This window comes from Colletes latitarsis, chromosome 3 (assembly GCF_051014445.1).
Source record: "Colletes latitarsis isolate SP2378_abdomen chromosome 3, iyColLati1, whole genome shotgun sequence".
Lineage (NCBI taxonomy): Eukaryota > Metazoa > Arthropoda > Insecta > Hymenoptera > Colletidae > Colletes > Colletes latitarsis.
Window position 1 is genome coordinate 34,503,657 of NC_135136.1, and position 25,175 is coordinate 34,528,831.

The 25,175-nt window shown below is 38.6% G+C and overlaps 1 protein-coding gene across 1 annotated transcript in view; it reads right to left on the bottom strand.

Moving 5' to 3' along the window:
- LOC143340235 (uncharacterized) overlaps nt 1-25,175 on the bottom strand; it is a 230,975-nt gene that overhangs the window by 166,461 nt on the left and 39,339 nt on the right. The window lies entirely within an intron of this gene.

Genomic DNA, 25,175 nt, shown 5'->3' on the forward strand with positions numbered 1-25,175 from the left:
ATATTTAAAGAACCGCTCTCGAAATGTATTTCGGGACAAACAATTGTGAAGATCCCTCTTGAAATATCTGAATTCGACAGAAACAACCCATTATTTCCAGGCAAATGTGGTATACGGCTTATAGAAAACGATATTTTTTAAACTTCTTTTACACGTTTTGTAAAGTGGAACAATAAGCGAATTTACTCTTTGTAGGGAGAACTAAATATTACATTCTTTTACGAAAAAACTTTCCCTCGTACAGAAAACTTGAAAATAGTTCTCGAAGGATTTGAAATTATTTTAATAGGAATTATTTCGTAATCTCATATTATAAGTATCATAATTATCACCTTAATCATTATACAGAATTATTGATAACTTTAGCATACAGAGTGTTCGGCCACCCCTGGGAAAAATTTTAATGAGGGATTCTAGAGGCCAAAATAAGACGAAAATCAAGAATACCAATTTGTTGATGAAGGCTTCGTTAAATAGTTATTAATGTTTGAAGTTCCAACCGTACTGAATTTTTATCTCTAAAATGCGCAGGATTTCGGGGGTAGATCTATTCACAAAAAATGATTGTAATTGACTCCCACAACCGAAAATAATTTTTCCAAAACGATTTAAAATTTTTTTTTTCCGTTACAAAATTTCACACCTTCTCGAATTTTTTTCTGGAAAGTGGGTAGGATTTCGGGGGTATGTCTATTCACCAAAAATGATTGTAATTGATCCCCGGAACCGAAAATAATTTTTTTAGAATGTCTTGAAATTTTTTTTTTTCGTCGAAAAATTTAGGCACCTACCCCCTGTCGATTTTTCTTAAAAATTCGTTTTTGATTTTTAGTAATTTTGTTTGACGTCCTACAGAAAAGTTGTGTAATACTTTTTTGTAGGTACCCATGAGCTCTACTTCAGAAAAAAGTTTCATTGAAATATATTCACAATTGTAGGAGTTATGGCTGTTTGAAAATTGGACCATTTTTATGGGGGTTTCCTCATTTTGCGGGGTCAAGGACCAACTTTTCGAATATTTTTGCTATTTGTACATATTCTCCACCAAAATACGCGTAGTTTGCTTTTTTAAACATTAAAATCGTCCAATCCGTTCAGAAGTTATGACGTTTTAAAGATTCGTATGAAAATTCGGGCAGACATTTCTGGCCAGAAATTATATTTTCGGTAAGGAATTTTTTTCTCGAAACTGAGTAGGATTTCGGGGGTATATGTAATGACCAAAAATGCTTGCAATTGATCCCTGCAACTAAAAATAATTTTTCCAAGACGATTCGAAAGTCTTTTTTTTCACCCAAAACTTTCAACACCTACTCGAATTTTTTTCTCGAAAGTGGATAGGATTTCAGAAGTATGTGTATTCACCAAAAATGATTGTAATTGACTCTTGCAACCGAAAATAATTTTTCCAGAACGATTTGAAATTGTTTAATTTAATTGTTAATAACTTTTTAACGAAGCCTCCATCAACAAATTGGTATTTTTGTTTTTCGTCTTATTTTGGCCTCTAGAATCCTCTATTAAAATTTTTCCCATGGGTGGACGAACACCCTGTATAGTGACTAATACAGTTACAATTTATATTTATGATTGAGGAATATTAATCTACGTAAACTACGATCATCAAAAAATTTGTTCGTTCCTCGAACAGCTGTAAAATGTGCACCAACTTGAACATGTATTTAATTTTCGTAACCTTAATTATATGTTTACTCAATCGCGCGGAACAATCGCAGCGTAACCATTAAATTTTGAACACTGTTATACCTGGAAGGCATGTTTCAACCAGAAAGCTGCTCATATGTGCTCGAAAGGCACTTGCATCGACCGCAAAGCGTTTCCACCCTTCGTATTAAATTAACCCCCGTACGAGCAATTCCTTTCTTTGAAGTTTTATAATTTGTTTGACAAGTACGATGTTACGTATAAACCCGGTAAGCTAATTAAAAACTCCTGGTTGGCTCTGTTGATGACATACTTTGTTTTTGTTTTCCTGCACATATTTCGTGTTCAACATACTGCAGCAAAAAAGGGTAAATTTTTTTTTTTACCGAACAAAGTAACGTTTAAAACAGGAGTTAGAATTTTAGGATTTTAAATTCAAAGCAAAAGAATATTCTTTTCTTTCATTTTTTTAAGAAGAAAAAGATTTTTAATTGCACTTTCCATGGTACTGTTCTTTCATTAATTGTAACTTTTGGTTCTACTACGTTTTCAAGCTAATATTTCCCGTAAATTCTCAATGAAATGGTGCAGATGAAAAAATACTTGAACGCTGGCGTAAAACGTAAGAAGATACGGTCGAAAAGGAGAGCAAGCCTATTCCAGGATACAGTTAATCTAATAAATATCATGGAAAATCAAAGACCAATGATTTCTCCTGTGACCGACTCTCTGGCAACGCCAGCAAACTGATCGGTTTCGGTCTTCCGGTCGCGTTTCTAATGTGTCGTGCACACCAACGGCGACCGCAAGATCGAAATCCACGGATGCTGAATCAATGAGCCGATTGCATCGATCGCTTTTCATTTTATTTGCGGATAACGAACAAAAATTATTAAAACGTGACTGCTACGCTACTTGAAAACATGAAATAGCGAGTAATAAAATGTTTAAACTGCGACGGTAGAACGTTTAAACGCCTGCTAATATAAAGTAAACGATTCATGTAAAGAAAATTATATAGTTCCCTTTAGAAAAAAAAACAAGTGTGCGTTGCATTTCAACTTTCTCTTGTACTAATTCTATATATCTCATTTTATAAACTTAGTATAATAACATCTTATGTATTATTAGATTGTAAACTACATAAAATACTCAAACTCAATTATTTTGGTGGGATATGCAGACTGTCAAAAGAAAAGAATAAATTCACCAGTTCGAATGGAAATATTAAAAAAAGGTGTAAACTACCATATTGTGATAGGAGATAAAAATCGTATGTGGACAGTTTGACCTCTCGCCTCGCAGTAGAACTGCCGCTGCGCTACGTATTAATCTAAGCACGATGCGTTCTTTTATGGCGTGCTACGGGGTATGTTTATTAGCAGTCACGCAGGCACTCGTTAAACGTTTAAATCGGAAATTCTTAACGTAATTAATTACGCAAAAGATCGCGATACCGTTGGGCTTCTCTCGTATTCGCGAAAGAATCTCCGTGCCCAGCTACAGGATACCGATGTCGGACATGCGTGTAAATGCAACCTATACGGTTTGCGAATGCATGCGTGCACGCGGATGCCGAGATCGATAGGAATCGATATCGGCTGACTTTATTTGCTGGTCGAATGCGGGCGTCCGTGCACGCACACTAACGTTATTTCTCACGCACTGCTGGATCCTCCCTGACAATCTCGCTTCGATCCGTTAGCGTCAAGATCGGATTATCGCGCCAAGACGCGAAACTAATGACAAATTAAGTGATTCGAGAATTAAGCGAAAAACGCTTCTGGAGTTCTTTTTTACTGCCTTACGAATACAGCTCTTCAAGTTGCCATAGTCTCCAGATAGAGCCGATACAGTTTGAAAGACAAGTTGTTCCGGGAGTACGAAGATCGTTAAGTGTCACACCAATCGATTAGATCGAATAATTTAATATTCAAATATTTGAGAATTTTATTAGCTTTAATGAACCTCGAATACTCGAGAATTTTATGTATTTAACGGGAACGTGTCTTTACGATAAGAAGAATAAGCACAACGAACAAAAATATCATAACAGGCAAGATTCTATCTACGATTTCAACATTCCTGGGAGACCATTTCGATCGAGAAATCGCTTGCCTCCAATACGATAGCCATTCTTTGTGAACTCGATCGTCGATTCACGGCGGTGATCGAGCCAAACCGTACAAAGGGAACCGTTTTATCGATCGATCGTCCCGCCAGTAAATCAATCTAGGTTAAAACGATAACCTAGGCACGCGGAGTTTCCCTTGGCCGGGACAACGTTATCGCGAAGCATCGAACGAGATATCCTGCAAACAAGCTGTCGGAATCGCGCACGGTAGTGGAACTTGAACGATGTTTGTCCTTTGTTAGCAATACCTTGTTCGAGTCGCAACCGAGTGGGTGAATTACGAGAAATATCCTTTCCAGTGGTTCGCCCGAGGCATCGCGGGGTTGAAAATAACGCGCAGGATCCGAGAAATTACGAGCCTTCGTAATATCGTGCATTTCCATTCATAACTCACTGAACTTGGTAAATGCGGAATAAGAAAAAGGCGACGTTACGAAACGACGCGAAGAATGCAACTACTTATAATAAGCACGAAATGTAATTATTATAATATTTATAATTCTGTACATTATAGAGGAAATGTACATCACGTTACACGTTTAAGAATTTTACTAGAGAATGTCTTATCGAACGATAATATTTTATACTCTAATTACCAAAACAACTTTTGCAGTATTTGTACAATATTTTTACTCTTTCAGTAATATTCTCCGTAAACCCTGCTTGAATTTTAGATACGTTTGATTAGATTAAATATAAAATAAGTAAATGCATCAAATTAAGATAATAAGATCGATTGATAAAAATGTATGCGTAATTTAATTTGCATTTTCCAAACCGGACAAGCAAGTGTCCAGAGGCTTGAACGACAGTCTACGTGATCGGAAGAGTTTCAACATTTTATAATTACCATAATACGCGGTACCGTAATTAATCATAAGTTCGAGGCCACTTCTCAGCGAAAAACACTTGACTGCTGGAAAATTTCTTATGAACCTTAAATTTATGTCACTGCTTTTCTCATTATACATAGTAATGGTTGCTATCGTCGAATAAACCATGTTTAGTTTTTACAACTATCTATACTACTTTAGACATTTTCAAATACTCATTTTCTAGAAACGATTAAGAATTTATTTCAATTATAATTCGATTAAATTTTAGACACGTGTCGCCTTCAACCTAGAGGATCGATTACGATCAAATTATCGTCGTTTTTAACCCTCGAGTGGTCGCGTAGCATTATCCCTTAACCCTCTTAACCCACTGCAGGGTGATCGAGCTACCCCAAACACCCTCTTGTCTAGTATTCAGTTTCATTTTAGGGTGAGTACTACCGTGTAAATTTCTGAAAATTATTTTTCAACAATATTGATCGCGACGTCATAAACTAAACAAATTCGTGTATCTTTTATCGAATACAATGTGGACAAAAAAACTTCTGTTTACAATTCTGTTTAAAACAATTAATGCGTCGACCACTAAATCAAAATCGTAAAATTTTCTACGAGACTGAGGCTTTGATTTTAGACGATTATAACCTACGTAGAAAATTTCTCTCAGTACTTGTTTATCTAATGTCACTAAAATTATTAAAAAGAGAAAGTACACTCCTTCGTTCTTACATTTTATTCAGTTAAGTTGAGATAAGGTATTGGAAACTGAATAAAAGGCGAGGAAACTATATAAGAAAATACTCGAAACGATGAAGCATTGTACGATACCGTGGAATATAAAGAAATTGTTTAGTATCGTCGTAAAAATATACGTAACAGCGAACAAACTACGCGCCGTGCAGTATGAAGGAAATCCAACGATTTAACGCACATTGCGGAAGAAAACAACGGTAACGGTGATGGAAGACTATAAAAGAAAGCTGTAGGAGACTGGGGGCGTGAACGGGAACGAGGTTCCGAACTAATCTCGACGCGTCTCTCGAGGGGATGCAACAACCCTGGCGGGCTCTTTTCTCCTCTCACGCAGTTTCTTCGTGCACCGCCCTGATTCGATCGATCCTCACCTTCGTACGGTGCAATTTACTTTACCCCCCAAGAAGCCCGCCCCCGCGGACTCACTTTCCGCGACGGACGGTCTGGCAAGGCAGAAACACGGCTTGATTCAGGGAGAGCCGATACATCGAGCGACTGCCAAGCTTTTTCCCTTCTCGAAGGGTGGTCGATGAGTCACACGCGCGACAACTTTCACGGAAAACTCCGACGAAGACTCTCCTTTGGTCCTGGAGTTATCGCGAAGTTCCTGGTGAAAGTTCCGATCGGAGAAACACGACGGGAATGAAACCCAAGGTTCACGGTGGGTGGTTATAACGGTACGTTGATCGCTAAGCTGCGACTTTACGAGCACTGTCTACGGCTCGAATTAATTTATTGTAGATTATTAGGAATAAAGATCGTAGTATTAAACTTAACGACCGTCGAATGTAGCCGCAACGAGCCATTCTCGTTTATTTAAGGGGGGCCTTCTAGCAAAGTAGACGGAAAAATAAGCATTTGTAAATATTTTACGAACAAAACCGTGAGACTTTTGAATACGAGAGTTTCGCTTTTGTTGCTCATCTTTTTTTAATACGAAACAATGAGAAATGTAGGAGTTCGATAATGATATGTATAGGCTGTTTCGAGAAACAGATGGGTGACATCATAGCGACTGTTCTGCACGTCTGAAACGAATGAATCGAACTAAAACTTTAATATCTCAATTTTTTTAAATGGAAAAAGTTCACATCAGCGTGTGTACTATTTTATCTTGTTCTGAATTTACAGGAATTTTTGTACTCTAATAATTCTTACTGACAAACGAATGCCTGTAGCTGAATGATTAACAGGTCAATCTTATGTCAATTTCTCGAGTAATCAATTGAATAGATTATTGGAAGAAGTGCCACTTGATGTTGTACGTTGCACGTGGTTTATGCATGACGGCACCCTGACACATTTTAACTGAATAGCCAGACAGTTACCGAACGATTTCCTATCAAACAAACAGGTCCAAAGTTTTTCGGTCTCAAGATTCAAAGCCGCCAAAGTTTCATTATCGAGGTTACTTTACAAAAATATACATACCATTCAAGTAAGCAATTACTACAGAAGGTTGTTTTCTAAATCATTTCACATAATAATTTAATCCAGCTCAATAATAGGAGATACTTTCTTAACTTAATTTTGTATGTATATTTTAGTTTTGGATCAAATCAATCAATGGCTTGATACGATTTCATCTAATATTATTCAGTTTAATTTATTATTTTACTTTTTATAATCTTTGTGGTGTGCGTTACTGTATCAAAGACAAATTACGAGAAAGAGGATTCGAAGATAAAGCGCTCTAAAACCACGTTCACCCACGAACATCTCTCAGATTTATTAGTCTAGGCGTAATCCAAGTTTGTGAAGATCTGGCCGACCCACGTCTCTGACTCCTCCACTCGATTACCGAAAGATACTTGTACGAAACCTCGACTAGATTTTTGTAATAATCCTATGATAAACGTGGGATAATAATACAGTGACGTGGATTTTCTAAAATTAATAATATCTAAGGAAGGAATATTCTCCTGGTTATCTTTAAGGATCATACTTCACCCTACCAAGTTCTACACGGAACGCGTCGTAAATTATTTGAACATTCTGTTGCAAGGATAGCTGCTCAAGTGTTGTTCTATTAACATTAATAAGGGAAATTAAAAGAAATTATTTTAGAATTTCCATTTACAAGAATAAAAATAAGAATCGTTCGTATATTCCTAAAATTGCATTCTGAATGAAATTCATAGCTCGAATTAATAGAGTATTGTATTCGTACATTGGTCTCGAATACTCCAAAATGAAATATGTCTATGCAAGAATTTACTATTCGATTAACCCTCGTGTCTGTTGCTGACTCGCCAATGAAGAAACGAACAAACGAACGCGATTTCAGGCCAGATGTACCGATACTCATCTCAACATCATGATTTCGAACGCCAACGTTTCAATAAAGACTAACAACATCGAGATGTTCGGCTCGTTAAACAACTGGCCACTAAAAGGAAACGATCGAAGACGACCGGAGCCATTTCGTGGGGCAATTTCAGTTGCACGAGATGTAATGGAAGAACGGTACTTGGACAACCAGGACGCTCGATAATCCGTGTGCACTGTCGTTGCCCATGGCAATACTAAATAATACTCCTTTGCCTCGGTGCCACCTTCGAGTAGCTACCGTCGGTTCGTACGTCGAGCGAACGATTTACGTGAGCCAACGTTGCTAGTAAAGCACGCGAGTACACTTTGCGTGAGTACGTAATTGATGGAACAAGATACGACGAAAGCAGAATTTCGGGGCTATTGAAAGCTGCTCCGCAGTGTGGAACGAAGAGTTTCACGACGATAAAAATGGATTAGCCCTTTCTTCTTAGTACGCAAAGTGTCTCCGAAGAAGGCACTTCTCCGTAAGGAAGGCAGTTTGCTTGCTATAAACACGGTACTGTCAATGTACAAAGTGCTCCAAGTATCCCCAACGATACTGGAAGGCTGTAATTTTTATCGGAGAATGATTTTATAAAATGCAATTGCGACGATCGAATTTATTCGAGGATTTTGAAAGAACATTTTTAAATTTAAGCGTGTTATATTTTCTGTTCTACATGACGTTATTTTGGTTCAAATTATATTTGGTTATTTGGTAAAACGCCACTGAAAACGAATTTTGTTTTAAGTTGATCGCGTGGTTAGTTCCAGAGATATAAGAGTTCGAAGTGTTTGTTTATCTTTCATTCTTGATATCGGCGCGAGGTCATTGACTTCACGTGCTCGTAGTAAACAATAAATAATAAACATTACGTTACTGGGTTACGATTATCACGACTCACGTGCGAGAGAGAGGCTCGACGCGTTAGACGGAGACAGAGATGATGAAATTTAAAAAAAATTATCCCTTCATTTAAATTACGATATCTCGAAAACGGAAAATCAGATTGACATAAACCAAAACCCATTTTGAAGAGGAGGCCATGTCACTTCTAACAGTGGCTCAATTATGGTTAAAATACTACTAGCTTCGGAACAGCAATGCATTTTCTATAGAAAATGTCGGAGATTTTAGGAGGAAAAAGGTTTACGAACGCTATCGCGTGCAAAGTATCGGTGCGTTGAAATATTTGCCTACACGAGTCGCGGCATCGTTTTCGCCAACGACGAAGACGTATCGACTTCGTTCGGCTCATCCGTTAGTGTCGCCTGGAATCTTGTAGCATTCATAATATCTACTTTAGCATCGAATGATTGTCACTCGATACACGGGCATCTATCAACGCGATACAAAGCGCATTCTCTGCAAGGCACGACCGGCCATCGATTTGCGGAATAGCTTTCCTCGTTCGATCCTTTTACGTAACGTCGAAGGAATACCTTGGCCATCGGCTTCTTCGAGACATCCTCCAGGAGACGGATCGATGCTTGGAAGAGAGAAATTCATGGGAAAATATATCAAGGTTGCATTGCACTTTTGACATATCCGACTCGAAAGTCTGTTCCCGGAAGAAATTCGAAGCAGACCGTGCGACAAAATCATATCGACAGACGTCAAATATATCAGCTCGACTGCGAAAATCGCAGGATTAAGGAGCTTCGTCGGGTATTCGATCGAAAAACGAGTCTTTATTTATCGTAAATACACTCATAAAGATATCTGAAAAATATACCCCTATCACCAAATCTTTATCTATTTTCTTTTCATATATTATTTTACGTTGAACAATATGATTATTTTAAATTGTATTTGCGTGAAACGATTATTAATCTAAATTTGCATTTAAGAGTTAAATGATATTTTCGTTCTCTGTACAATCAATTCTACAAACTCTATGGGAAGAATGTTCTTCGAATAATTATGAACAGTACTGTACACGCGTCTGCTGTCTCCGTCTCCGAGGAGATGACTATACTTCGAGGTCTTTCGTAAGACCAGCGTCACGCAGATCTTCCCTTACGCACTGGCTTACGGTCGCTGACTTCTGCAGCCAAAAGAGAGAAAAGCGAGAGCAGCAGCCGGGTTATGAATGGAAATATGTTAACGGTTCCAAACTTGGCATCGTTGCTTCGTCTGCTCTTTGAAGAAAGAGCATCCCAATCTCGTTCCCTCTTCGTGTTTATCGTGCTCTCTGCGTTGCTTCCATTGAACCAAACATTGCAGAGATAATTAGTTGACCTATCGTTTGTCATACCATCGAAAGAACGGAATAGTGATTTGTCCCTTGGACGTAGAAAGTAAACAAAGATGCAAATGACCATATTAATAACATAATTTTAAACCTCAATAGCTTTTCCACTCTACGATATATTATTTAAAATTATGCAGTGTATTAAATTAATACTATTTCTACTGCTATTTTGACCAAATAACTACGGAAATATTAATATGAATTATGTTATTTTTAATGTCATATTATCGAATAGAAAGTATTAAACATAGAAAATAATTTCAAACTAACATCTTAAAGCTCTGGTAGAAATAGTATTAAAATGGAATCACGCATTTTTCTATGCAATTTTGAGTTAGAAATTTTTTATGAAGTAATTAAGAAACCTTTTATATGCTTGATACTTCTTGCTTAAAATTTATTTATTTAATTCTGCTGGTAGTGGTAGATAAAAGTATCTGCATAAAATCTATTACATAATAATTCTTGCTGAACTTGTAAAACAAAGCTTGTGCTTTAACAGACTTTTTATTTATATGATTTTATATTAACAGAAATTTAAATATTGATGCTTTCCATGAATAACACGTGATAAATACGTCACGTTGAAAATGTTTTGTTCGTTGTACGATCGATACATATTGAGAATGGAATTAAATCGGACTTCAAGACTGTAAATAATGGGTACGTAACTCGAGGGTTACGCTAGGTTCTAGAGGGTTAATTATTTGCTGAAGTCGAGCCTTCGTTGAGCAGGCTATTTTCCCTATTTTCCAACGTCGGTCTCGATTATCGCGAACCGTATCGTTCCTCTTCCTCTGGCCGTCAGTTGGTTCTTCAGCCGCCTCATTTCTCTCTCGAGATCATTCTCCGTGGTGGAGCGAGAACGCCGCGCAACGCGAAAGTGCGTAACATGGCGTTCCGAGGCGCCACAAAAGGAAGAACGAGCCCCGACTGCGGTGAAATGAGACAAGCGCGACGACGACCGGGAGAAAAGGAACGAACGAACGGATGGAAACGGCTAGGGGAGCTTCGAACTTACGCATTCGAGCTACCGTGGATCGAATCGTATTTAGACTCGATCACTACTCCTCTTTCGAAGCGAATCGAGGCGATAGAAAAAGTTTATTCTTCGATGGGTCTATTGAATCTTAGGTAATACTACGTTCAGAGACCTCTGGGAGGATTCTGAAATCTTTGTAATAATAAGAATTTGATAATTATTTTTATCTTCTTAACCTGTATATTTGTACTGAATAAAGTATTTACTTATGTTAAAGGCATTAAGATGCAAAGTGTTAACTTGGAAAAATCTGTCTGTACAAGTAGAAACAGTAAATAACAGACAGACAGGAAAATATTTTACTCTACATTCGATTCCCTGTTTGCATAGACTATCAGCAAGGGAGGTCCAGCAATTCCGACGATAAATAACTCGTTTTGAAACCTAGAAGAGATTCTCAGCCACGACGATCGTTTTCCAATCTCGAGGAGAGATCGTAACTCGGTATTGATTCAATCCTCTTTCGGATTTCGCGTAAAACACGGGGTAAACGCGCCCTCGTGAGTAACGAACGCCTGAAAGCGAAGATAAGGAAAAGGAGCATGAAAGCCGTCGTCCATAGAAAAGATTCACCGCGGAAAGATCGGTAAACTCGATGAAAAATTCATTCAACGTCCCTCGTTATTTTGACGCATCGTTGAACGCTTTCAGGTTTCTTCTTCTTCGTTTCTATCGCGCGGTTACGGAATTTATTCGCGCCTCGATGATCGACGCGCGAAATTGTCGCGACGGTTTTCGCGCGCATACTTTCGAAGGAAAAACGATCCAGGAATTTCGTCCACGATCCCATTCAACTTTCTTTTATTGATAAGACGGGTGATCCGCGAGGATCGTCGACATGAATGCCGCGACTGTTCCACATAACACGTTTCCCGGTCACGAAGATGACGTCAAATTGCAGCACGTCGTGTCGCATTCTTGCCGCAAGTGCATTTTAAAAACGAGACTTGCGTCGTATCCTGTTTCGCGTATCGATTTCAGCATTAAACATCCGATTTTTCGCATTCGATCGAACGCTCCCGAGGAATTGTCCGTAGTAATCGGTCTTACGTAAACGCTTCCTTCGAAAAACGTGCTCGGTAATATTTTATAGAACGATACAACGCGAGAAATAAATGTACAAAGTGCTCTGGCTACTAATGGCTTTTAGAAGAATTCTGCTAAGTATAACAAGACGAAAGCTAAAACTAATGAAATTGCGCTAGAAGCTTCTTTATTTTTTTTAGCTGTGTGTAAAAGTATTGCGATCAAGTAAAGTTGGGAGAACATGTTTTTTATCATCGCTGTCACGCATATGTGACGGTTTCTCACGAGTTTCAACGTGTTGCAGATGTATAACGCGAGATAGGAAAATATGATCTTAACAAAAGTGATCTAGTAACCTCAATATTTATACCTCCTAAACAAACAATTTCTTCTTTAGATCATTTTTTTTGTATTAGCAAAAATAATTGGAGATTTTTAAATCGATGCGTTTAAAAATTACATCCGACATTATCAATGATTTGTCGATTCTACAAAGCTGACGTTTATCAATAATTCACTGTTTCAGCCCACGTTATCAGTCTTAATTATTTCCATCGTGGACGACATCGAACATTGATATTCTCGCTTTTCACGGAACGCTATGAAGATTGATTCGGCTACGAATCTATTCAGCTACCAAAAAAACTTTCATGAAGCAACCCTGCAAATCAAAATAAAACGAAAATCAAGAATAATGAAATTACAGTAGAGATGTTACGTTCGAACTATCAAACGCATAAGTATATAGAACATAAATTTGTATTGATATACGAGTACTGTTTGTAATACTTTTAAAGTATCTTTCATAAGAGGGAAAGTGGGAAAGCCTCGAACGTAATTTCGTTATTCCTCATTTTCGTCTTAGTTTGACCCCTAGAATCGCCCCTCGAAGGATTACCATTAGTAGCCAAACACCCTGTAGAAGATAGCTTCGGCAAAGAAAACTCGTAAAAATATTTTACGACCATGCAAGGAAGGACACGAATTACACGAAACGCACGCGATCGATCGCGCTTCTCGCGTGGCGCTATCTTCGTATTTCAGGAGAATCATTGCAGCCAGACAGTAGAATCAGTCTTCTGTGATTCATTCGGAAAATAATCCAACGCCCACGCGTATTCTGTCGAGACTCTGGTGAGTTTTCTGTACCCTTCCATATATACGCCAATAATTAATCTCTCGAAACGTCGAATCAAAAATAAAGATTTATTTACTGAATTAGCATCTGACCGTATATTTTTTATAACTATATTAAGTCTTTCAAGTATTTCTAATTATTATCAAGTTGTAATACGTTGGCGGTTGTTGAGCCAAAACAAATTCAAAGCGTTTGTTCTGCAATTTCTAATTTATCAAAACAGGAATAACGAAAGGAGATCGCGAAATTTCTTCGGAACCGGACACGAAAAATACAATAATAAGTTCGCGCGATGAACGAACATACACGCAGCGGTCTTGAATCACGTTTACGAGTACATAGCTAGTGAATGGACGATTGTGGCGATACGTGTAACCTTATATGCAATCGAGGGAACTCATCGGTATCCACTGCCGATGCTGAATGACTGAATTCTTTGTCCGCGAGTGGAAGTTCGTTCTGGTCAATGACGAATTTCTAGGAGAAATAATTATCTGAAGACGAGAACGGGGGAAAACGAACGCTCTATAATTATACCGAACGATAAATCGCATCCGTGAGACTTTGTCGGTGAACAGACTGAACGATAAGTCTTTGAATTTCTCGTCGAACAATGTCTCGCTAAAGAGAACGCTGTTATAATACGTTTCGTGAAAAGAAATTGTCGGGGTAATTGTTTTTTCAGGGTTTCACGATTTATTCGTATCGTATATTTTATAATAAAACGTGAACTGCTGTCAATTGTTATTCGTGAGTAGCTGCTTTGAGTTGGCAATTTTGTTAATACTATTGAAGAAGAAGTTTAATGATACGTGTAATGTGTTTGGTGAGACCACTGTCTCGTTTCCGATCCGTGAATGATGATTTTCGAAACTGATAAAAATTTAACAAAGAAAAGTCTACGAATTTCGACTAACTGGATCGATTAAATAAATTATTTTCTACAGAATAACACGATTTCTCAAAACCTTTGCATTCATCCAATTAAACAAATAAATTCTTTTATGACTCGTTGATCCTTGGAGGTGGACGATCGCCTCCGTCGGGCCTCCGTTTGATCCGTCCCTGTTTACAAGTTTCGGACGGCAGACATAATTACCAGAAGTCTAACGTAACCGTGCATGTTAAAGAAACTGTTTTAACGCCTCCCAGCCGTTCGTTTCGTGAGCGAAGCGAAATTCAGGCTTTGCGGAGGACGTGCCGCGTCGAACTCGCGCAAAAGGAACGAGAATCCGTCAGCGAGGCGAGGACAGGGCGCAGACGAAAAACGAAGAGGCGAGCAAACGAGGAGGCTAGAATACGGGAATAGCCGTGCCATACGTGGACTACCTTACTTACAACACCGACAGTTTCCATCGCTAAATATAGGATTTCGATCGCTACGCCGAGGACTTGACGTCGTGCATCCGTTCGATATCCTATTCCAGTTGTTGCTCTTTCTATAACTCCGTCACATCCTCCACCGTCAAGGGAAATTCGATATATGATAGGGGATGGTCCCCCAATTACGACTTTTCTACTGTCACTTAAACCGGAGAAAATTTCAAATTTCAGAAAAGTCATTCGTAACGCGAACTTAAGAAAAAAGGGAAAATCGTTTTTAATAAATTTAATAATAAGAATTGATAACTTTTAAAAATAAATATGGAAGATAATAAATTCATTTACCTTCGATTATACAATGTACAAAGTTATGTCCAAACGATTTCAACTCTATAATTTTGCACTGTCGTACCGTCATTAAAAAGCTGATGTACTTCTTTGAAATAGCGGACTCCAATTTTAAAGATGCAACAACTCTACCCTTAGGTGAAGCAGAGATTTCCATTACCCAACAGGAGCTCATTAAACGCGCAAGAAATAATACCAGAGGAGATTGAAACCAAACGTGAACCACAGCAAGGAGTACAAAAGTTCACAATGTAGTTAAGGACTTCGAGCAACCAACCCTTAGCAACGACCTGAGTAGGAAGGAAAGGATGTCTCGTTTCAGGACAGTTCACTTCATAATTAACCACGAATATATATTAAAATAATCCATCATCTTCTGTACGAATGCAGAAATTTCGAGTCGCAAAGAATATAGGATGTATATTAAATACCTGACAAATTCAAGTCTCCTATTCAAAATCTAAACACTAAAAAAAGAAAACATTTATAACGAGCCTTTAAAGACAAATAGAAAGACAACAAAATACTCTCATCCGACTAAAAATTCGCGATAAAGATTAGAAAGCAAACTGTCGAAACACGAAAACCCATATTAGAATGCGGAATAAAGAACACACCATTAACATAGAAATTGTAAATAATTTAATAGAAAGTCTACCAAAGAGATTGAAAGTAGCGTTGAATAATAGATGAGAAACGGACAGGATATTAGCATGAGACGCCAAAGTTTGCTTTCAGTTTCGTCGCGTACACGAAGATATCGTACACCCTGAAGCATCGCGTATACCAAACACACCATAAACTCCGAAAACCAATCGGTACGTTGGGCGTAACTTTAAAAGCAGCCAAAGTGCATCCCGATGGAAGATTTCCGTAGAACGGAGAACCGCGGTCTGTAATTAGGATTTCGTATCGATGTTCTTTAAGAGGTGGAAACACGCACCGAACAGAGTAACGCCGCAAGGTACATCGACCCTGAAATCAATATTTCTACATATTAGGCTCTGTATCAACGTCTGCTTCTACAGCCGCGTTTCAAATCCTCGTTCCCGTCCCCTGGCCCTCCGCGCTGATACACCCACGAACAGCTTCTGTTTCTCTTCGTTTTCGCTTTAGGCCGCACGCGGTGCGTTTGCACGAATGTTCGTTGCGTGACGAGCGTTACCGTTGGCTTTCAAAGCAGCCACAAAGTCATGGCTGCGGGAGAAAACTCTTCAGGGTAGACCATTGACCCCTGATAAGCACGGAAACGCGCGAATGATACACATCGACCACTTAAACGCGCAATAATTTTAGGAACGGAAAGACATAAAGACTTACTCTCATTTGTAAAAGAAATACTAACACGCCCTTGCTCTGATAAAACGAATCCAATCTCAAGGTTGGGGACACGGAACGATCGCATAAACGAAATTGGCCACATTTATTGGATCGTTAGGATACATTTGGAAGAGCCAATGAACAGTTTTAGAGCAGTCTGTTTGTGCTCTGCTAACGGATTTTTAGATAATTGACTCCTTCCTGTTGAAGTACTGATTCAATTAACTGAACTCGGCCTTCAGTGCATCGTGCGATGGAGTTTATATCGGGGTCCGCATTTTGGAGCGTAGAAGGAGCTATTTTGTTCATATTAATTGATTTTCATTAGTCGTTCAAAGAAAAAATGAACTTAGAAATCAAGATTCAAAGAATTCTATAAACAATATATGCAATGTTTGCTTCCTGTTAGTATTTTCTCTGTAATATTTGTTGCATGAATCTCAATAAATTCTGAACCTTATTTGCTCGAACCTTGTGTCCTTCATAGTACCGAGAAAGATTTAATATCTAGTCGAGGTAATTCTACGAGCAAGTACAGACTGGAAAAAAGAAATAAAATATTTTAATAAGAAATTTCTCATTTTTCTATTTTAAAAATTCGACGTACTTTTTAGCCAATCTAATAGAATCACCTGAGATCTTATTCGCAAATCCTACATTAATTTCTTAGTAATTTCGAGTTTGTTAGCGTTCGAATGGAAGTCGGATTTGTTATTAGGCGATGAATCCTGCTTCGGACCGACGATAACGGGGCGAAGTTACGAGCGGAGCGGCGATGCACACGGGGCTGACTTATATGCACGCGTAATACACAGGGTGTACAGAGAACAGTGTACGCGGGAAATCCGGATATATAGGTATGTATATCGCGGAAATGGCGTCGTACAGTCGATGGGATTACCCCAGGGCACCGATCCCCCGTATACTTAGCGAAGGTGTGCGCACACGCGCGGCTAGAACGGTACACAGTTTCGAGTAGCGAGGCGTTCTCGACGTGGAATCATCGAGGCGCATCGATTCCGCTTCACGCCCAACGAGAAGCACGAATAACGCGATCGAGAAATCGATCAGCGTGCAACTATGTACAAAGCGTACGCACGATCTCGAATCTTCGGCTCGAAAGGTCACGCGAGCAGGTCGCGTGTCTCGTCGATGAAAAGGTTGGGTAGGTGTGGTTTGAAGAGATTGATTTTTCTGTCGGCGAGTTTCTAGGCGTTTGATAGTGAAAGTGGAATGGAACGGTTACCTTGATCACCGGCGTTGTTCGTAATTTGCATTTTATTTCTTGCATACCCTTAGAGATTGTGTGTATCGTACAATAGTTCATCCTTTGAGTTGGACTAGAATCTTGTGCGTGAGAAAGTTTTACTATTTCAAATTTTTAGCAATGAGTGATAGTTCGACATTTTATTCGGTTAATCGACGTTTTCAACATTAACTGTTCAGGTAAACAAATTTTAGAAATAATTTGAGGAAATATTTCAACGTTGCGTCGAAGACAAATGTTTAATACTAGAGCAAGTGTATAATAAAAATAAAACAACTCTGTGCTATGAACTATTAATTCATTCAAAATTTCCTAAGAACTATTACGCCTGAAACCTAGAAACTTGTAAAGGTTAATAAATCCAGTTTCTCCTAGTATCTATTATAAATAAAATTGTGAATTCTCAAAACGTTTGCAGAAACCGAACACCACCGAAAAGATTGAGGAAGACGCACACGTGTTTGCGTAATAAAAGATCACTTAGACGTTTAACCGATTCAAGGGGATATCCAGTCTGTCAGCATCTCCCGGTCATAATAAAATTATAATTGCACTGCGAGTTATTAACCGGAAGGCACGACGAAAGGCGCCGGCCTTTCTTCGGACACAATTAAACTCGACGCGGAAGAAATGGGAACGAGCGAACAAAACGACGATTTAAAACCCGAAGAAGAAGAGCGAACTGATGAAGGGAAGCCCAAGTAAAAAGAAAAGAGGAATGGAGTGGAACGGGAGCGATTGCGTGCGCGCGATTTAATTGAACAGCCGATACGAATCTTCGGCGTGCTAAAAGGGCTACAAAGATCCGAGAGGCTCGTTAATTCGAGCAGAATAATTAGCGTGCGACGCGTTTGCGTTTGTCCACTGGCCACGGAGCTGCTCCGAAAAGCAGGGATGAGACGATTTAAATAGTTCGATACCTAAATTTCTTATAACTATGTAAATACTACGAATCAACTTTGTATATTTAAATGTTCGAAAATTACTATTCTAATATCATTATTCAAATATAATGTAAAATATAATATTGACTTGTATGAAACTATTGCTGTATCGAGATTGAAATTTCACGATAAGAGAGATTATATAGACACTTCTCAAAGCAAACACCATTCGTATAATTGATGAGATACAACCTGATTTACGGTACAATCGTGGTGGTCGTTTAAACGATATTGTATTTCACGTATAGTGTCATAATGTCTATCGTGATTTCATTTTACTTCAAATCAAAATTTGGTCGTCCTTGTTGGAAAACCCGTTATACATCTGGAAAGTGAAAAATCGATTTTCTGAACCTGTTACGCTAGAACTCCGGTTTAAGCAAACAGAAGTGCGGGGGCGTTATAGAGGCGAACGCTCGAAGAAGAGATAGGGGACACGCGGCAGAGGTGGGTTTAACCCTTGAAGTCCTTGACCGGCCAGTCGAGTTGACAAGGAATTTAGTAGTCCCAGCCCTAGCGGAAAGACGACGTCGCACACGTGCTTTCTGAGAGAGCGGAAGTCGACAGGAACGTGCGCCGCGAACTCTCCCTTGTTGGCGTCCAGCTAGGCTACCTGCTTACAAAGCGCAGAAAACGACCGCGAGCGGGTCCGATATGTGAAAGGAATCGAGAAGCGCGAGCGAAACGGAAGAACAAGCGAGCTTCCGGTCTGATCTACGCCACGACGCGACCATTTTATTCGATAAGTACGTCTCTTTTCAGCGCTAAGCCATCTAAGCAAACGAATCGCTTTGTATTAAGGTGACGCGATCTTTCGTAATTTTGGGATCACAAGACATTTTTTACGCTCTACGCCAAAGAACTACCACGAATTTAATGAGATTTAAATCTTGGCTTCTTGTGAGTTCCTCATTTAACTACTATTCAGAAAATATTAGTTTTTAAGAAATAGTTCGTGTAGATAGTCTCCTAATTTTTTCTGAAATTTAATATTAATGATATAGATACATTTGCATAGATGCAAATACTTTGATATTTCTACAAATTTTATTGTTATAAATTTTTTAAAAGAATTATGTATTTCGTCGAAAATGTTTTCTTCTATAGTTTTTCTATTTGGATTACCTTGTACAAGATTCGTTGGATAATTATATTTAAAATGACCATCAATATTCAGAGATTGCAAAACGACCAATCACTCGCTTCCTTCAAACATATCATTTATCCCGCATCAGCATTGTCCCACATTATGATGATCGTGACAGTCTAGTCACGACACGCTCAGGAAACGTTCGCAATACTTTCAAATATTATTGAACGCCCTGAAACGTGACGGGACCATGATGTAGCCCATTTAGATAGTATTCAATAATATTTAAACGAAATGCTAAATTAACTATTGGCTACTGGCATTACGAGGGTACAGTATTGACAGGCGTAAATGCATCGACGTTCAGAATAGAAGTCCTGCTCGTTGTTGACCTTTTATCTTTAACACTTTGAACGCAAAATGTATTTCACTGGTGTCTTTAAAATTACAATTTATAAATCTATGACCAACGAAAAGATTACAACTATTTTCTTAAAGTAATAAAACTTCCTTCAAATACTTGACCTGTCAAAATCTATCAGACGACCACTTATTTTTATAAAAAACGTAGACAAATTCTATAATCGCTTAGAAACAGAAAAATGTCCCAAGTGTCCACAATCCCAGCTATGTCTAGAATGCTTTTCTGAACATCAGATTGTAATAATTTTCTTTTTAATACAAAGTGAATTTGCTATATTATCTCCATTCGAATAACCGAGATTGTTTCCCGAATATGAACTCCCGCAGAAAGTTGTCAAAAACGAGAGACGAAGCACTAAAAGTGTTAAACTCAAAACTGTCGTATCTTTATGGACTTGGGATTGAAAAACTTGCGAGAAAAATAATATCGATGATTGGACGGGAGCTTCTTATAGTTGGAATTGACCGAGAAATGAGCAAAAGTTTCTAGACCGTACTTGAACTACGAACTGTTAAAACCTTGAGCAAAGAAAGGAATGAAAATAACTGGAAAAGGATAAAAATCTCGCGGTAAACGAATATTTCAAATTTTGGGGAAGATAATGTTTTCGTTGAACACTGTTTGAGGTCCGGTCCCGACGATCTTTATTCTGTTTTATCTCCTGTATAATATTTAAGTGGATCCATTAAAACGCGCCATGTAATTCGAATTCCGTAATTCGCAATCTATAAATCGCACTCTGTAAAACTCGCTACTACTTTCTCCTTCGAACTGCAAGAACATACTGATTGTGACAAAGATACCCAGCTCGAGGTATACAACTGCCACAATAAAATAACGGGAAATTCCAAGCATATCGATAAATCAAGAAAAGGTCGACGGATAAAAACTAAGAGGAGTGGAACTGGGCCATAAAATATTTACAAACATTACAAACGTAATTGAAAGACACTCTTAAAATATAAAAGCGATAAAACAGACAAAGTCGTTTTGGAATATTTTTTTAAGAGGTTCGTTAATGCGTGTCCACTTAATTGGAGCTTTAGAGGGCAACATACGCACAACGCGATTATTATTCGCGGTCAAATATCGCGTCACGGTAGATAGATGACGCGCATCCGTAGGATCACAAAGCGTCGAATCATCCTTCGAAATCGTCCCGTGCCCAACGAAACAAGATGCTTTCTTTTAATCTCAATCAATGTTTGGTCACATTCCTGGCCATATTTGGCCACCAGAGCGACCGTCATGGGGTCCCGTGGCGCAAGAAACTCGTGGTGCGTATCCTCCCAGACGACCCCGTGACCACCATCTTTCCCAAAGGTGTATCGCGTCGGATTATTCCCTAGCGAGAGGAGGGACCGAGGCACCAAATGACCAAACGGCTCAATTCAATGAATTACAATGGCGAAACGAGTATCATAATAAAACTCGACACCCACAGTTCTGCTCGATGGGGCCACTTTCTTGTCTCAATCAACGCTCCAAACGATTCCACGTCTAAAGAGAATTCGACGATTCCATCGGCTTTCAATTTATAACCTTGCTCCTGCGATCTTCGACGAGTTAACTCGCAGAAAGAGTTTCGATTTTTCATACGGGACGATCCACAAGACACAAGGTAAAGTCTATACATTTACACAAAATAGTATATACTATACAATAGAGAGAAATTGTGATTCATTTTCTAGAAATACAGTAATATTTCATGTATGGTACAAACCAATAATGCAAATTTTTCGATTCGTCCGTAAGCAATACTTCATCGACAAACGAACCATAAGGCTGTACTTGTTGCAATGTAAATTGATAATTTACGATTATGAAAATCATTCCCGTAGAATTCCTTATACAGTGACACGCGTGTAGGATAAAAACGGTGATGATGGAGAACACGCAAGACACTTGTTTGAAATATGCTACAATCACGTGCAATTTGACGGGAACTAATATGCGGATCGTTTGTCATTGTAGCTAAAACAGCATATGTGTGCGAGTGTGTTCACTGAACGATATTGCTACAAAAACTACCCCACGCGTTGCATACTAAAACGGATTATTAAAACACTTCGGAGACTAGCAATTTAAACACGTTAAAAAAGAAGTGAAACCAATAACGCAAATATGTATAAACTATTGGTCTTCATGTTTTAATTATCTGTTTGAATATGCAACGATCAGGGTGGTTTTTATAGCAATATCGTTTGGCGTATAACTGCTATATATCAAGATCATCTCGACCTCCACGTTGGTAGCATAAATCATTCTAGAAAGCATCTGCGTACAGGAAGATCGCAAAAGACGACTAATAGCTCGCATTTTCCGGTATTATTGCACATGATTGCAGGAAAAGAGGCGTGTAGAGATACTACGCGAGATTAATGATTAACAGTGATACATCAACAACTTTTTTCCACTCTACAAAGTAAAATCTTTATCCAAGGAAACGAGTTTTCAGTCTGTTAAGATTCAAGAACTCCTGTTTCGCGTCATACTTTGCTACAAAGTCACACAAGATTACTAGTTGTATACTAATTTTACTTTAATTATAACACATGATTTTAATGTTTCGTTACTATTTCCTGAAGAGTATTTTAGCGATCGAAAAGTAGAATAAACTAGTATCAGCCTTTCCAAGTGAGATCGTTTCGCATCGGTCGATGAATCTGTGTACGAACCAAGCACTATTAGTTAACATCATGAAATCGGATACTTCCGTTCTTTTCTGCGCGAGAACATATAGGCCTAATAGTTGAGACCGTTTGTTAAAACGATTTGTGCACAAATCGCCTATTCTAATTGAAATAAATCATCGCCGACCCAATTCCGAGCGATCTCTTTCGCTCGGCCATCCAATGCGCCATTGCGTTGCAAGAACCGTAACGCGAATATCGACGTACTTTGCGTTTGAAAGCAAATGAGGCATCGACATAGTGAATAGAAGTAGATTAGTCAACGCGTAGGAATAGACTGACCATCATAGACATCGGTGGATAGCATATGCTGCCACACATGGCATCAAGACTAAATGATGCTTGCCACGATAACGGATGGAAATAGATTCATAGGTCGCAGTATATACGACTTTTTCTATCTAAAATAACCTATTAAACAGGATGAAGTGAATGGCGCGAGAAATACACGAGTTCGATCGAACACACTTTCGAATAATAATTTGAAAATTTCTTTTCTCGCTATTATATGCACGCAAAATATCAACGATTGTGAAAATTAGTGATAAGTAAATGTTGAACTTGGATAAATTTAAGGATTGCTAATATAGTTATAGTTAAGGAAAAGTATGAAAGTTATGAATAAGACTTTCGATTACTTATCTAGGAAGAAAGTGACTATAGACACGAGGTTTCTCCAGAGAAGACCGATATTTACGAAGCAACTCGATGTCTATGGAGAAGTTGCATGCTCACGGAAAAATATTTATAGGGAAATTCAATATTTATAAACTTGACGTTTACGAAAACATTTGAAATTCACGAAGGAATCCTAAAGAGAAATCGAAAGTTTACAAACGAACTCGACGTACACAGAAAAATTATTGTTATTGCAACCATTCTTACATTTTTTTACACATGAAAGTTGCTAAAAATCATCCACCCACAAAGTGCTGTGATTTAACTAAAATATTATAACATTATTATGTCTTAACTAGTTCCATAATTAATATAATTCTTAAGTTAGTAACATTTGACTATTCCCAGGGTGAATCTCAGAGTAAAACTGTTAAAGTTTTACCCGTTTTAAGACAAGGGCTACTTGCGAGCGTCCTTAATTACACTCGTGAAACTCGGCAGAAATTAAGATCAGGCGCATTATTAATTAGTCGCGACAACAGCCGTCAGATGGTCCACATAGTACTCTTGGGGAAAAATCAGTCCTAATACGTAGACGCGCCGTTATTGGTACAGTAATTTTTTGAAAAATTAATAGTTAACAGTGGACGATTGTTAGGGCGACCGACTGTACTTAGAAAGAACTAGCACAAACTACCGAAGGTTTCACCGATAGAAACTTCTGCATAAACTCACGAATCGAATGAATACGAAGTGGGTCATTGTTGTGGCGCACAAGGAGCCAAGAGATACACCGAGAGGAGTCAGGGTCGCACAAAAGATCGAGAGGGATCGACGATCTCTCGACGAGGCTGGGCGTTCACGCACGGACGGGCCTGTAACAGCGCAGAACGATCCCGGACAACCTGCGACCTGCGGAGAACGAAACTCCAGAAGTGGGGGCGGATAAGAAAGGAAAGAGAGAGAGACAGAGAGAGAAAGATGGACCGTTATATACGTAACTGCACTCTAAGTGCATCGATCGTGTGTGGAGCGTGCACCGTAATCGGATTCCCACGCAGATCGTTCTTATCTCGCGTGCCGTGGCCTGAAAGACAACCAGAATTGTGATCGCCGGCCGAGTGGGTTGTTTTCAAATCGAATGTAAATAAGAGACGTTACATTGTTGCCTGGAAACAACGGAAAGTTCGCTGATATTTTTAGATCCGCGTCGTCGTTGTTTTAAATTCTGAAAGAATTGTTCTTTACGGATTTTAAAATGCCATCGACGATACAGACGTTTTCTCGACATTTACAACGGTCGAGTTACTATTTTTGCGCGGAATACAGACATCGAGGTGATCTTTCGCGGAGGATGGGATATTTATAACGCGTAAGAACCGTGGATTACGTCTTAGAAACAGAGTGGAGGAAACTTTTTTGGATTTCGCGTATTTTTGTATCATCGATTTCTGGCGAGTGTCAATGAAATTTACAAATTCTGTGAGGTACTCTGAAACGGATGCAAAAACCTAATGGGGGTTACGCATAGAACGATCATCTTGTACGATTTATACCAGTAAAAATTTCAATTTCATTAAAGAGAATAAATGGTATTGAGAATGATCCTTTTACGTATCAAGGGAGAAAACTTTGCCCACGATCTTAACATGAACTTAAGAATATAATAAATAAAGGTAACTGTGACGACAATCAGATAACAATTTTGAATCTTAAAGCTTGTCTTATGAAATTACCTATTACAATCATCCCCGTATATCTAAAGATTGTGCTTCCAAAGAACGTCAAAAATGAAAACGAAAATATTGCACCAATTTCAAGCTTCGTCCCGACGATCCAACGAACTCTCGATACAGTTAAGTAACGGAATCGGTTACACAGAACTGAACCGCGTGTCCAAACTTCATCATCGTTGGATTAAAACGATTTCTATCAATTTTCATTCAGCTCCATCGCTCTCCGACGTACCCCGCTACTTTTATCTTA